Source organism: Stenella coeruleoalba (assembly GCF_951394435.1).
Source record: "Stenella coeruleoalba genome assembly, chromosome: 3".
Lineage (NCBI taxonomy): Eukaryota > Metazoa > Chordata > Mammalia > Artiodactyla > Delphinidae > Stenella > Stenella coeruleoalba.
The window spans coordinates 152,827,680-152,842,983 of record NC_137148.1 but is presented as its reverse complement, the minus strand read 5'-3'; the positions used below and the strand labels follow the sequence as shown (position 1 = coordinate 152,842,983).

Sequence of the window (15,304 nt, the reverse complement as noted above, 5' to 3'; positions counted from 1 at the left end):
TGTTTTATCCCTAGGTTCTTCATGACATTTTTTTTTCTTAAATCCATATATATGTGTTAGCATACGGTATTTGTCTCTCTCTTTCTGACTTACTTCTACACTGTTGGTGGGGATGTAAATTGGTGCAACCACTATGGAAAACACTATGACAGTTCCTCAAAAAGCTAAAAATAGAGCTACCATATGATCCAGCAATCTTACTCCTGGGCAAATATCTGGACAAAACTATAATTCGAAAACATACATGCACCCCTATGTTCACAGCAGCACTATTTATAATAGCCAAGACATGCAAACAACCTAAATGTCCACTCACAGATGAATGGATAAAGAAGATGTGATATATATAAAATGGAATACTACTCAGCTATAAAAAAGAATGAAATAATGCCATTTGCAGCAACATGGCTGGACCTAGAGACTATTATACTAAATGAAGTAAGTGAGAAGGAGAAAGACAAATACCATAAGGTACCACTTATATGTGGAATCTAGAATATGATACAAATGAACTTATCCATGAAACAGAAACAGACTCACAGACATAGCACACAAACTTGTGGTTCCCGAGGGGAAGGGGGAGGTGGGGGAGTGATGGATTGGGAGTTTGGGATTAGCAGAGGTAACCTATTATATATATGGTGGATAAACAACAAGGTCCTACTGTATAGTACAGGGAACTATAGTCAATGTCCTGTAATTAACCATAATGGAAAAGAATATGAAAAATTATATATATGTATAACTGAATCACTTTGTTGTACAGCATAAACTAACACAACATTGTATATCAACTATACTTCAGTAAAATAAATTTTTTAAAAAAGAAAAAAAACATGAATATATATATATATACTTATAGATATATATATATATATATATATTTCTTTTTTTCCTCTTTATTCTGTTTGTGTTTCAAATAGGCTTTTTTTTTCCTTCTGCAAAAAGCGTTATTGTTTCCATTTGGTCCAAGGCTTGGGAGAGGGCTCCAGGGCGGTTACAAAGCTGCCTAGTAGCTGCAGAGCAGGGCTTCAGGCAGAAGCTCTGATGCCAGAGGGGCTCCTCAGAGGCGGCTGGACTTCAGAGACTCCTGTTTGTGCTTGAGGGTGAGCCTTTCAAAGAGATACTCGCCCAGCACAGCCTGCGGACCAGCCAGCCTGCGGAGGTTGGTCAGGTGGTCGCCCATCTTCTTGATGAGTTTCACCTGCTCTTCCAGGAAGCGGCTCTCCAGGAAGTCACAGAGGTGGGAGTCTGCGCGGGCGGAAGCCAGGGCGCGCAGATGTGATAGTGCCTGGTGCAGGCTCTTCTCCCTAAGAATGGCGGCTTCCACAGCGTCCTGGGTTTTACCCCACTCATCTTGAGAAGGCTTCCGCGCATCCTGGAAGAGGGCGCGGCCACAGCACTGGTTTTGCATTTTCAAGAGACGCTGGGCGCCCTCACACTTCTCCTCAGCCAGTTGGCGAAAAATGTGGCCCACACTGTCCAGAGTCCCATTGTTGCTGTCGAAATAGAAGCTCAGAGAGAGGTAAGTGTCCCCAGATGCATGTTGAACAGGCGGTGGACGGCGGCCTCCACCTCGATGGAATAATTCTGACGAACCTGGGAACTCGTGGTTGATCAGTGATAAGGAGCTAAGCTCAAAAAACGGTGTTGGCCTGTCCTGGAGGCTGAGGATAGCTGAGTGGCTGATTCCAAAGGTTGCGACAGGAAGAAAGGTTGGAGGGTGGTCGGGGGCTGGAGCAAGGAGCGTCCCTGGGTCTGTTCATTCCAAACACTGTTGAAGCAAAAGACAGAACTGCAGGACTGCCGAGCGCACTGCCTCAAATAGGCTTTGATATAAATGAACAAGAAGTCCAAGCAAGGACAAAACTTACCCTTCCCCCCACCAAAATAGCTGGCGATACTAGAATCTAGACCTGGGAAGGGATTCTTCCATTACTTTCTGAACATTCCAAGCCACTAGAGCAGTGGTTCTCAAAGTATGGTCACCTTGTAACCAAGCAGTACCCTATGGGGCCTTCCTAGGACAGACCCATCCCCCATATCCTCTGCTGTAGTTCCTCTCTGAAGTACTCAGATAATAGTATCTCAGGCATATTTCTTGAGTTTTCAGATGCTAAAAACCACCACCCAATGGAAGAAATTAACTCCTTGATGATCATGAGCACGTAGCCCCCAGACCTTCTGGCACCTAAGGATGGATAATGTTACCTGCCCTGTGGCCTCAACATCAACCAATCAGAGGATTGTGCACGAGCTGATCACATTCCCTGGGACGTCCCTCCCTCACCTGGCCTTTAAAAATGCTTTGCTGAAATCCTTTGGAGATTTCAGGGTGTTTTGGAACTCGGGCCACCCCTCTCCTTGCTCGATCCTGCAATAAACCTTTCTCTGCTCCAGACTCCAGCCTTTAGGTTTGTTTGGCCTCACTGTGCTTCAGACAGACGAACCTGCATTCGGTAACAACCTGACCAGTTTTACCAGCGTCCCCTGATAATGTGTCAGATATTCAAGTTTTAGGGCCCTGTCCCAGCCCTATGGAATCAGCAACTCTGGTGGGGCTCAGTGATCTCTGTTACAACAGGCCCTCCAGATGATTTTTATTCACCTTAAAGTTTGAAAATATCTGCATTGTCAGCTGGCCAAAGCGTCCACCAGCAGGTGAAGGGGATTGGTGCCTGGAAAAGATAGGGACCAGCCAAGGCAAGTACAGCAGCATTTGCCGTGGTAGTAATGGAGAATGCCTTTTCTCCACTGGTTGGCACAGACTAGGATCTGGGAGCAGTGGCAGGGTTATTTAGGATGCTTTACATTTCAATGTAGAGGGACCGCTGTCCTGGTTTGCCAGGGACTTCCCCTGTGTGAGCACTTAAAATCTCATCCTGGCAAACCCCTTAGCCCTGGGTTTGAAAAACGTAGGGAATAACATGAAATTTAGGGGAAACATGATCTAGGTTTTGGGCAAGTCACAAGTGCTAATTAAAGCTAAGCAAGTATGGACAACACTAGCGTTCTTTAGCCCTTTGCGGGGAGGTAAATCTGATTGGGTGAAAGGACTTATTGTTAAGAGATCTTTGTAGAAACATCCCCTTCTGCTTAGTCCGCTGGTTCTCAGTTCTGGCTAGACATTGGCATCGTCTGAGGAGATTTAAAATGATTTTATTGGTCTACGATGACCAACCGTCAGTGTGAGGGTTTTTAAAAAGTGCTTCAGATGATTCTAATGCACAACCAAATTTAGGTGCCACTGCTTAAGCTTTTGAACCGCTGCTGCATATTTGCACCTCATCTTCCTATGAGAATATCCAACTGTAGTTGAGGTTTGTTTTTTTTTCTTTTTCTAACTGTCTTATTATAAGATTTACTGTCTTAAATAAGGTTGAATGTACAGAAAATCTTGCTAGTCCATCTGGTATAGCTGGATACTTAGAATAATATAGTTAAGATATATACCATTTAAGTATTGTGACTGGCCTTTTTTTGAAATTAACATATGCATTGAATTAGTATGTTCTCTTTTGAAGTTGTTATGTTGGGGAGCTATACCTCTAATCTGCCATTACTAAATATCTGGACACCTCTTATTAGGAATTGCTTTTAGAAATCTTTAGGGATTAAAACCAAGATTGCTGTATTATTTGTACTGGAACCACAAAAACCTCACAGAGTTCCCCCGCTGTACCTTCTACCCCCATCTCTAACCCTTGGCAACTTCTAATCTGTTCTCCATCTCCACGGTTTTGTTATTTTAAGAATAATATGTAAACATAATCATGAATTACTTAATCTTCGGAGATCGGCTTTTCAAAATTTTTCCCTCGGCATCATTCCCTTGAAGTTCATTTCAATTTTTGCATATATTAATAATTTGTTCCAGAAACTTCCGGGAAGATGGCAGAAGAGTAAGACGCGGAGATCACCTTCCTCCCCACAGATACACCAGAAATACATCTACGCGTGGAACAACTCCTACGGAGCACCTACTGAACGCTGGCAGAAGACCTCAGACCTCCCAAAAGGCAAGGAACCCCCCACGGACCTGGTTAGGGCAAAAGAAAAAACTAAACAGAGACAAAAGGATAGGGACGGGTCCTGCACCAGCGGGAGAGAGCTGTGAAGGAGGAAAAGTGTCCACACCCTAGGAGCCCCTTCGCGGGCGGAGACTTCGGGTGGCGGAGTGGGGGAGCTTGGGAGCCACGGAGGAGAGCACAGCAACAGGGGTGCGGAGGGCAAAGCGGAGAGATTCCAGCGCAGAGGATCGGGCCGAACGGCACTCACCAGCCGAGAGGCTTGTCTGCTCACCCGCCGGGGCGGGCGGGGCTGGGAGCTGAGGCTCCGGCTTCTGTCGGAGCGCCGGGAGAGGACTGGGGTTGGCGGCGTGAGCACAGCCTGCAGGGCGTTGGTGCGGCCGCGGCTAGCCGGGAGGGAGTCCGAGGAGGGGTCTGGACCTGCCGAATAGGCAAGAGACTTTTTCTTCCCTCTTTGTTTCCTGGTGCGCGAGGAGAGGGGATTAAGAACGCTGCTTGGGAGAGCTCCAGGGACGGGCGCGAGCCGCGGCTAAAAGTGCGGAGCCCAGAGACGGACATGGGACGCTAAGGCCGCTGCTGCCGCCGCCAGGAGGCCTGTGTGCGAACACAGGTCACTAGCCACACGCCCTTCCGGGGAGCCTGTGCAGCCTGCCACTGCCAGGGTCCCGGGATCCAGGGACGGCTCCCCCGGGAGAACGCACGGCGCGCCTCAGGCTGCAACGTCACGCCGGCCTCTGCCGCTGCAGGCCCGCCCTGCACTCCGTGACCCTCCCTACCCCCCCCCCCCCCCCCCCCCCCCGCCTGGGTGAGCCAGAGCCTCCGAATCAGCGGCTCCTTTAGCCCCGTCCTGTCTGAGCAAAGAACAGACGCCCTCCAGCGACCTACACGCACAGGCGGGGCCAAATCCAAAGCTGAGCCCCTGGGAACTGTGAGAACAAAGAAGAGAAAGGGAAATCTCTCCCAGCAGCCTCAGAAGCAGCGGATTAAAGCTCCACAATCAACTTGATATACCCTGCATCTGTGGAATACATGAATAGACAACGAATCATCCCAAATTAAGGAGCCCTGTGGATGAAAGGCTCTTGGTGCTGCAGCCAGGAGTCAGTGCTGTGCCTCTGAGGTGGGAGAGCCAACTTCAGGACACTGGTCCACAAGAGGCCTCCCAGCTGCACATAATATCAAACAGCGAAAATCTCCCAGAGATCTCCATCTCAACGCCAGCACCCAGCTTCACTCAACGACCAGCAAGCTACAGTGCTGGACATCCTATGCCAAACAACTAGCAAGACAGGAACACAACCCCACCCATTAGCAGAGAGGCTGCCCAAAATCATAATAAGTCTACAGACACCCCAAAACACACCACCAGACGTGGACCTGCCCACCAGAAAGACAAGATCCAGCCTCATCCACCAGAACACAGGCACTAGTACCATCCACCAGGAAGCCTACACAACCCACTGAACCAACCTTAGCCACTGGGGACAGACACAAAAAACAACAGGAACTACGAACCTTCAGCCTGCAAAAAAGGAGACCCCAAACACAGTAAGATAAGCAAAATGAAAAGACAGAAAAACACACAGCAGATGAAGGAGCAAGATAAAAACCCACCAGACCTAACAAATGAAGAGGAAATAGGCAGTCTACCTGAAAAAGAATTCAGAATAATGATAGTAAGGTTGATCCGAAATCTTGGAGATAGAATGGACAATAGAATGGACAAATTGCAAGAATCAGTTAACAAGGACCTAGAAGAACTAAAGATGAAACAAGCAACGATGAACAACACAATAAAGGAAATTAAAAGTACTCTAGATGGGATCAATAGCAGAACAACTGAGGCAGAAGAACGGATAAGTGACCTGGAAGATAAAATAGTGGAAATAACTACTGCAGAGCAGAATAAAGAAAAAAGAATGAAAAGAACTGAGGACAGTCTCAGAGACCTCTGGGACAACATTAAACGCACCAATATTCGAATTATAGGGGTTCCAGAAGAAGAAGAGAAAAAGGAAGGGACTGAGAAAATATTTGAAGTGATTATAGTTGAAAACTTCCCTAATATGGGAAAGGAAATAGTTAATCAAGTCCAGGAAGCACAGAGAGTCCCATACAGGATAAATCCAAGGAGAAATACGCCAAGACACATATTAATCAAACTGTCAAAAATTAAATACAAAGAAAACATATTAAAAGCAGCAAGGGAAAAACAACAAATAACACACAAGGGAATCCCCATAAGGTTAACAGCTGATCTTTCAGCAGAAACTCTGCAAGCCAGAAGGGAGTGGCAGGACATATTGAAAGTGTTGAAGGAGAAAAACCTGCAACCAAGATTACTCTACCCAGCAAGGATCTCATTCAGATTTGATGGAGAAATTAAAACCTTTACAGACAAGCAAAAGCTGAGAGAGTTCAGCACCACCAAACCAGCTCTACAACAACTGCTACAGGAACTTCTCTAGGCAAGAAACACAAAAGAAGGAAGGGACCTACAATAACGAACCCAAAACAATTAAGAAAATGGGAATGGGAACACACATATCGATAATTACCTTAAATGTAAATGGACTAAATGCTCCCACCAAAAGACACAGATTGGCTGAATGGATACAAAAACAAGACGCATATATTTGCTGTCTACAAGAGACCCACTTCAGACCTAGAGACACATACAGACTGAAAGTAAGGGGATGGAAAAAGGTATTTCATGCAAATAGAAACCAAAAGAAAGCTGGAGTAGCAATTCTCATATCAGACAAAATAGACTTTAAAACAAAGACTATTAGAAGAGACAAACAAGGACACTACATAACGATCAAGGGATCGATCCAAGAAGAAGATATAACAATTGTAAATATTTATGCACCCAACATAGGAGCACCTCAATACATAAGGCAAATACTGACAGCCATAAAAGGGGAAATCGACAGTAACACATTCATAGTAGGGGACTTTAACACCCCACTTTCACCCATGGACAGATCATCCAAAATGAAAATAAATAAGGAAACACAAGCTTTAAATGATACATTAAACGAGATGGACTTAATTGATATTTATAGGGCATTCCATCCAAAAACAACAGAATACACATTTTTCTCAAGTGGTCGTGGAACATTCTCCAGGATAGATCATATCTTGGGTCACAAATCAAGCCTTGGTAAATTTAAGAAAATTGAAATTGTATCAAGTATCTTTTCCGACCACAACGCTATGAGACTCGATATCAATTACAGGAAACGATCTGTAAAAAAATACAAACACATGGAGGCTAAACAATACACTACTTAATAACGAAGTGATCACTGAAGAAATCAAAGAGGAAATCAAAAAATACCTAGAAACAAATGACAATGGAGACACGACGACTCAAAATCTATGGGATGCAGCAAAAGCAGTTCTAAGAGGGAAGTTTATAGCAATACAATCCTACCTTAAGAAACAGGAAACATCTCGAATAAACAACCTAACCTTGCACCTAAAGCAATTAGAGAAAGAAGAACAAAAAACCCCCAAAGTTAGCAGAAGGAAAGAAATCATAAAAATCAGATCAGAAATAAATGAAAAAGAAATGAAGGAAACGATAGCAAAGATCAATAAAACTAAAAGCTGGTTCTTTGAAAGGATAAACAAAATTGATAAGCCATTAGCCAGACTCACCAAGAAAAAAAGGGAGAAGACTCAAATCAATAGAATTAGAAATGAAAAAGGAGAAGTAACAACTGACACTGCAGAAATACAAAAGATCATGAGAGATTACTACAGGCAACTCTATGCCAATAAAATGGACAACCTGGAAGAAATGGACAAATTCTTAGAAAGGCACAACCTGCCAAGACTGAATCAGGAAGAAATAGAAAATATGAACAGACCAATCACAAGCACTGAAATTGAAACTGTGATTAAAAATCTTCCAACAAGCAAAACCCCAGGACCAGATGGCTTCACAGGCGAATTCTATCAAACATTTAGAGAAGAGCCAACACCTATCCTTCTCAGACTCTTCCAAAATATAGCAGAGGGAGGAACACTCCCCAACTCATTCTACGAGGCCACCATCACCCTGATACCAAAACCAGACAAGGGTGTCACAAAGAAAGAAAACTACAGGCCAATATCACTGATGAACATAGATGCAAAGATCCTCAACAAAATACTAGCAGACAGAATCCAACAGCACATTAAACGGATCATACACCATGATCAAGTGGGGTTTATCCCAGGTATGCAAGGATTCTTCAATATATGCAAATCAATCAACGTGATACACCATATTAACAAATTGAAGGAGAAAAACCATATGATCATCTCAATAGATGTAGAGAAAGCTTTTGACAAAATTCAACACCCATTTATGATAAAAACCCTGCAGAAAGTAGGCATAGAGGGAACTTTCCTCAACATAATAAAGGCCATATATGACAAACCCACAGCCAACATCGTCCTCAATGGTGAAAAACTGAAAGCATTTCCACTAAGATCAGGAACAAGACAAGGTTGCCCACTCTCACCACTCTTATTCAACATAGTTTTGGAAGTTTTAGCCACAGCAATCAGAGAGAAAAGGAAATAAAAGGAATCCAAATTGGAAAAGAAGAAGTAAAGCTGTCACTGTTTACAGATGACATGATCCTATACATAGAGAACCCTAAAGATGCTACCAGAAAACTACTAGAGCTAATCAATGAATTTGGTAAAGTGACAGGATACAAAATTAATGCACAGAAATCTCTGGCATTCCTATATACTAATGATGAAAAATCTGAAAGTGAAATCAAGAAAACACTCCCATTTAGCATTGCAACAAAAAGAATAAAATATCTCGGAATAAACCTACCTAAGGAGACAAAAGACCTGTATGCAGAAAATTATAAGACACTGATGAAAGAAATTAAAGATGATACAAATAGATGGAGAGATATACCATGTTCTTGGATTGGAAGAATCAACATTGTGAAAATGACTCTACTACCCAAAGCAATCTATAGATTCAATGCAATCCCTATCAAACTACCACTGGCATTTTTCACAGAACTAGAACAAAAAATTTTGCAATTTGTATGGAAACACAAAAGACCCCGAATAGCCAAAGCAATCTTGAGAACGAAAGAAGGAACTGGAGGAATCAGGCTCCCTGACTTCAGACTATACTACAAAGCTACAGTTATCAAGACGGTATGGTACTGGCACAAAACCAGAAAGATAGATCAATGGAACAGGATAGAAAGCCCAGAGAGAAACCCATGCACATATGGACACCTTATCTTTGATAAAGGTGGCAGTAATGTACAGTGGAGAAAGGACAGCCTCTTCAATAAGTGGTGCTGGGAAAACTGGACAGGTACATGTAAAAGTATGAGATTAGATCACTCCCTAACACCATACACAAAAATAAGCTCAAAATGGATTAAAGACCTAAATGTAAGGCCAGAAACTATCAAACTCTTAGAGGAAAACATAGGCAGGACAGTCTATGACATAAATCACAGCAAGGTCCTTTTTGACCCACCTCCTAGAGTAATGGAAATAAAAACAAAAGTAAACAAATGGGACCTAATGAAACTTCAAAGCTGTTGCGCAGCAAAGGAAACCATAAAGAAGACCAAAAGACAACCCTCAGAATGGGAGAAAATATTTGCAAATGAAGCAACTGACAAAGGATTAATCTCCAAAATTTATAAGCAGCTCATGCAGCTTAATAACAAGAAAACAAACAACCCAATCCAAAAATGGGCAGAAGACCTAAATAGACATTTCTCCAAAGAAGATACACAGACTGCCAACAAACACATGAAAGAATGCTCAACATCACTAATCATTAGAGAAATGCAAATCAAAACTACAATGAGATATCATCTCACACCAGTCAGAATGGCCATCATCAAAAAATCTACAAACAATAAATGCTGGAGAGGGTGTGGAGAAAAGGGAACCCTCTTACACTGTTGGTGGGAATGTAAATTGATACAGCCACTGTGGAGAACAGTATGGAGGTTCCTTAAAAAGCTACAAATAGAACTACCATATGACCCAGCAATCCCACTACTGGGCATATACCCTGAGAAAACCATAATTCAAAAAGAGTCATGTACCAAAATGTTCATTGCAGCTCTATTTACAATAGCCCGGAGATGGAAACAACCTAAGTGCCCACCATCGGATGAATGGATAAAGAAGATGTGGCACATATATACAATGGAATATTACTCAGCCATAAAAAGAAACGAAATTGAGCTATTTGTAATGAGGTGGATAGACCTAGAGTTTGTCATACAGAGTGAAGTAAGTCAGAAAGAGAGAGACAAATACCGTATGCTAACACATATATATGGAATTTAAGAAAAAAAAATGTCATGAAAAACCTAGGGGTGAAACAGGAATAAAGACACAGACTTACTAGAGAATGGACTTGAGGCTATGGGGAGGGGGAAGGGTAAACGGTGACAAAGCGAGAAAGAGGCATGGACATATATACACTACCAAACGCAAGGTAGATAGCTAGTGGGAAGCAGCCACATAGCACAGGGAGATCAGCTCGGTGCTTTGTGACCGCCTGGAGGGGTGGGATAGGGAGGGTGGGAGGGAGGGAGACGCAAGCGGGAAGAGATATGGGAACATATGTGTATATATAACTGATTCATTTTGTTGTGAAGCTGAAACTAACATACCATTGTAAAGCAATTATACTCCAATAAAGATGTTAAAAAAATAATTTGTTCCTTTTTGTTGCTCGGTAGTATTCTATCATCAGATTTTATCACAATTTGTTTCAACATTCATCCACTGAAAGACATTTGAGTAGTTGCCAGTTTTTGGCTATTATAAATAAAACTGCTATGAACATTTATGTGTAAGTTTCTGTGGGAACTTAATTAAGTTTTTGTTTCTTTTGGATAAATGCTCAAGAGTACAATTACTGCGTTGTAGGGTGAATCTACTTTTAGGATTAAAAGAGACTGTCAAGCTGTTGATCAGAGTGGCTAAACCATTTTATTTTCCCACCAGTGATGTGATATAATTTTTCTATGTACTCGCCAGCATTTGATGTTGTCACTATACTTTAATTTTAGTTACTCTCTGACATCTCATTATGGTCTTAATTTGCATTTCCCTAATGGCTAATGATGCTGAGCATCTTTTCATGTGCTCCTTTGCCGTGTGTATATTCTCTTCCATGAAATGTCTGTTCCTGTCTTCTGCCTATTTTCTAGTTGGATTTTTTTAAGTTGTTTGGAGAGTTTTTTGTATATTATAGATACAAGTCATTTGTCTCATATGGGATTTTCAAATATGTTTTCCTACTGTGTAATTTGAGTTTTCATCCACTTAAAAGGATCTTCTATGAAGCATTTTTAACTCATTTTGATGAGATCCAATTTATCAGTTTTTGCCTTTATTGATCATACTTTTGGTGTCAAGTCTAAGAATTATTCCCCTTGTTCTAGATGCCAAACATTTTCTCCTATTTTTTTTCTAAAAATGCCCTGCTTTTACATTTAAGATTATGATCCACTTTGATTTAATTTTTGCGTAAGGTGTGGAGGTTAAGGTTCATTTTTTGTTTGTTTTTGTCGAGGGATGTCCAACTGTTTCAGTACCATTTTTTGAAAAGTCTATTCTTCCTTGATAGCTTTTGCACTGCTGTCAAAAACAAGTTATGTGTATTTATGTCAGTCTATTTCTGGGTTCTCTATTCCATTCCATTGATCTATGTATCTACCCTCCATCATTACTGCAAAATCTTGAAATTGGGTAGATTAATTCCTCCCATTTTCATCTTCCTTTACAAGTTGTTTTAGCTATTCTTCAGCCTCTTCTTACCATATAAATCTTAGAATAAGCTTGTCTATATCCACAGAAACCTTGAGGGCATTTTAAGAGTAATTGTGTTAAGCCTCTTAACTTGGGGAGAATTGACATCTTTACCATGTTGTGTTTTCTAATCCATGAACAAGGTATGTCTCCCTATTTGTTTGGGACTTAAAAATTTTTCTTCATCAGCATTTTGTAATTTTCAGTCTAGAGGTCCTATAAATGTCTTATTGGGCTTATATTTAGGTATTTATTTAGGTCAGTTGTAGATGGCATCACATATTTTTATTTAAGCTTCTACACATTTGTTATTAATATATAATTTGATAAAATTGTGGTGATCTTGTACTCTAAATCATTTACAAACTAATATTATTTCTCAAGCTTTTTGTGGATTCCTTGGTATTTTCTCCATTTAGATTATCATCTCATCTTCAGATACAGACAGTTTTACTTTTCCTTATTCAGTATAATAGGATATATTACTATTCAACATTCAGTAGGATATGTTCCTTCCTATGCAACGTAGTAGGAATAGTCCTTTTATCTTTTAAATAAACTTTTTAAAAATTTAACTTTTAAATTTATGTATTTATTTATTTTTGCTTTATTTTCTTACTAGACCCTCCAGTGATATATTTAATAAAAGTGGTGAGAGCAGATATCGGTGCCTTGTTTCTGATCTTACAGAGAAAGCATCCAGTCTTCCACAGTTAAATATCATGTCGGTATAGGTTGTTTGTAGATCATCTTTATGAGTTTCAGTATGCTCCTTTTCTATTCCTAGTTTGCTTGGAGTTTTTTTCTTCTTTTTTTAAAATCATGAATGGGATTGGATTTTGTCAAATGCTTTCTCTGCATTAATGGATAGGATCACATGACTTTTCCCCCTTAATCTATTGGATATGGTGGATTACACTGTTTAATTTTCAAATATTTAACCAACTTTGCATAACTGGAATAAATCCCACTTGGTCATGGTATATTATTCTTTTCATATATTTCTGGATTTAATTTGCTAATATTTGCCTGAGGGTTTTTCAGCCAATTTCATAAAAAATATTGGTCTGTAGGTTTCTTCTTTCTATACTATCCCTGTCTGGTTTTGGTATCAAGGTAATACTGCCTTCATAAAATTAATTAGAAACTGTTCCCTCTACTTCTATTTCTTATCAAATCATGTAAAATTGGTGTTAATTCTTTAAGTCTTGGGTAAAAGTGAAACATCTAAGCCTGAACATTTCTTTTGGGAGTTTTTAAATGAAAAACCAGTGTTTCTAATGGTTACAGGAAAATTGAGATTATCTATTTCATCTTGGCTGAGTTTTGGTAGTTTTGGGTGTAGAAACATTGGCCCATTTCATCTACATTTTTGAATTTGTAGTGTAGACTTGTTCATAGTAACTTGTCCCTCATTAACCTGCAGGATATGTCATGGTATCCCTGGTTGCATTTCTGATATCTGTGATTTGTGCCATCTCTCTGTTTATCTTTATCAGTCTTGCTAGATCTTTATTGGTTAGATTGCTTATTTCAAAGAACCAGCCTTTTGTTTCATTGATTTCCCCCCCTATTTTCCTGTTTTCAGTTTCATGGATTTCTGTTTCATCTTTATTATTTCCTTCTTTCTGCTTGTTTAGTGTTTTTTCCTCTTCCTTTTTTACTATTTTAATATAGAAAATTAGATTATTGCTTTGAAATATTTTCTTTCCCAATTTAGTGCTATAAACTTCCCTTTCAGCATTGCTTTCACTTCATTCCGCAAACTTTGATCTGTTATATCTCCATTTTCTTTTATTCTATGCATTTAAAAATTTTTTTCTTGATGCTCTCTTTTTTACCCATGAGTTATTTGGAAGTGTGATGTTTAGTTTTCATGTGATTGAAGGTTTTCCTGTTGTCTTTCTCTTATTGATTTCTAGTCTGATTCCATTATGGCTAGAGAACATACTCTCTATGATTTTAATTCTTTTAAATCTGCTAATGTTTTTTTATCGCCCAGTATATGGTATATGAGTGAATGTTCCATGGACACTTGAATATGTATTCTGCTCTTACTGAGTGTGTTCTTTAAATGTCAGTTATATCCTGTTGATTGATGATGTTTTCAGTTCTTCCATATCCTTGCTGATTTTTCTCTCTGGTAGTTGTATAAATTGCTGTGTTGAAGTCTCAAATAATAATTGTGGATTTAAAACTTTCTCCTTTTACCTTTTTCAGTGTTTGCTTCATGCATTTTGAAGTTCTGTTGTTTGGTGCACACACATTTAGTATCACTAGGTCATCTAGGTGGATTATTCCTGTTATCTTTAGGTAATGACCCTCTTTGCCCCTAATAATTTCCTTTTCTCTGAAGTCTACTTTGTCTGATATTAATATAGCCATTCCTGCTTTTTCTGATTAATGTTCACATGATATATCATTTTCATCCTTTTACTTTGAACTACCTATATCATGACGTTTAAAGTAAGCTTCTTATAGACAGTATATAGTTGGATCATGCTTGCGATTTTTTAATCTACTCTTCCAATCTCTGTCTTTGACTTGGTTATTTAGATCATTTACTGTTAATGTAATTATTGCCATGTCAAAGATTTGGTCTACCATGTTATTTTTTGTTTTGTCTTTTACCTTAGTTTCTCAATCCTGTGTTTCCCTTATTTTTCCTTCTTGTGGGTTACTTAAACATTTTTTAATAAGTCCATTTTAATTTAATTCATTTATAATCATTTGTGTATACTGTTTGTATAGTTTTCTTAGTGGTTGCTTTTGGCATTACAGTATACATATGTAACTTATCATAGCCTACTGGAATCAGCGTTTCATTACTTCAAGTGAAGTTTCAATATTTTACTTCCATTTAGGTCTCTTAATATTCCCCAGTTTTAAAGTATGATTTTCTGTAGTATTTCCTTTCTCTACATTGAGAACCCCATCAGATGGTGTCATCATTTTTGCTTTGACCATCATATAGAATTTAAGAAACTCATGAGGCTAATGATAGTCTCTTATATTTACCCCATTTGTTTTCACCCATTCCATTGTTCCCCTTTTCTTTCTGAAGTTCCCAGTCTTCTGTTAATTGTTTATGTTTTCATAACAGTAGGTGATATCTTGGATTTCCAGTGCAACTGGATATGAGTTTCAGGAAACACTGAGCCTGGCTCACTTAATGCTACTGAGTTGGAGGGTTTGTATACGTTGGGCCTGTTGGCACAGCAGATGCTAGCAGATTAGACTAATGTTGATGGGACTAGTGCCACAGGAGGATGGGTTCCCATTCAGGCTATGCTGCTGCTACAGTAGATCAAGTCCCCCTCTACCCCAAGTGTGGGGCAGTGACCTGCTGCTGTCACTGCTTTGTATTAGGCTCCTTTTGCCTCAGGTGTGTGGTGGGATCCCTTGGAAGCTGCTGCTGCTGCTGCTGTCAATCACAAGGTTAAATTCATTTCAGAAAT

The 15,304-nt window shown here is 40.1% G+C and overlaps 1 protein-coding gene and 1 pseudogene across 4 annotated transcripts in view; both read right to left on the bottom strand.

Annotated features, from left to right (window-relative positions):
• Positions 1 to 1,063: 1,063 nt before the first annotated feature.
• LOC307184919 (ferritin light chain-like) lies at positions 1,064 to 2,456 on the bottom strand (annotated as a pseudogene). The gene is made up of 2 exons: positions 2,431 to 2,456; positions 1,064 to 1,606 (listed from the first exon to the last, which is right to left on the bottom strand). The product of its transcript is annotated as a ferritin light chain-like (transcript).
• Positions 1,392 to 15,304, bottom strand: part of LOC307183370 (uncharacterized protein) — a 120,378-nt gene continuing 106,465 nt past the window's right edge. For 2 of the 3 annotated variants that reach the window (XM_079915782.1, XM_079915779.1), the window contains one exon: positions 1,392 to 4,489. The gene's annotated coding sequence lies outside the window, so the exon portion shown is untranslated. The remainder of the gene's footprint in view (positions 4,490 to 15,304) is intronic. The other variant, XR_013827459.1, reaches the window with a different exon arrangement.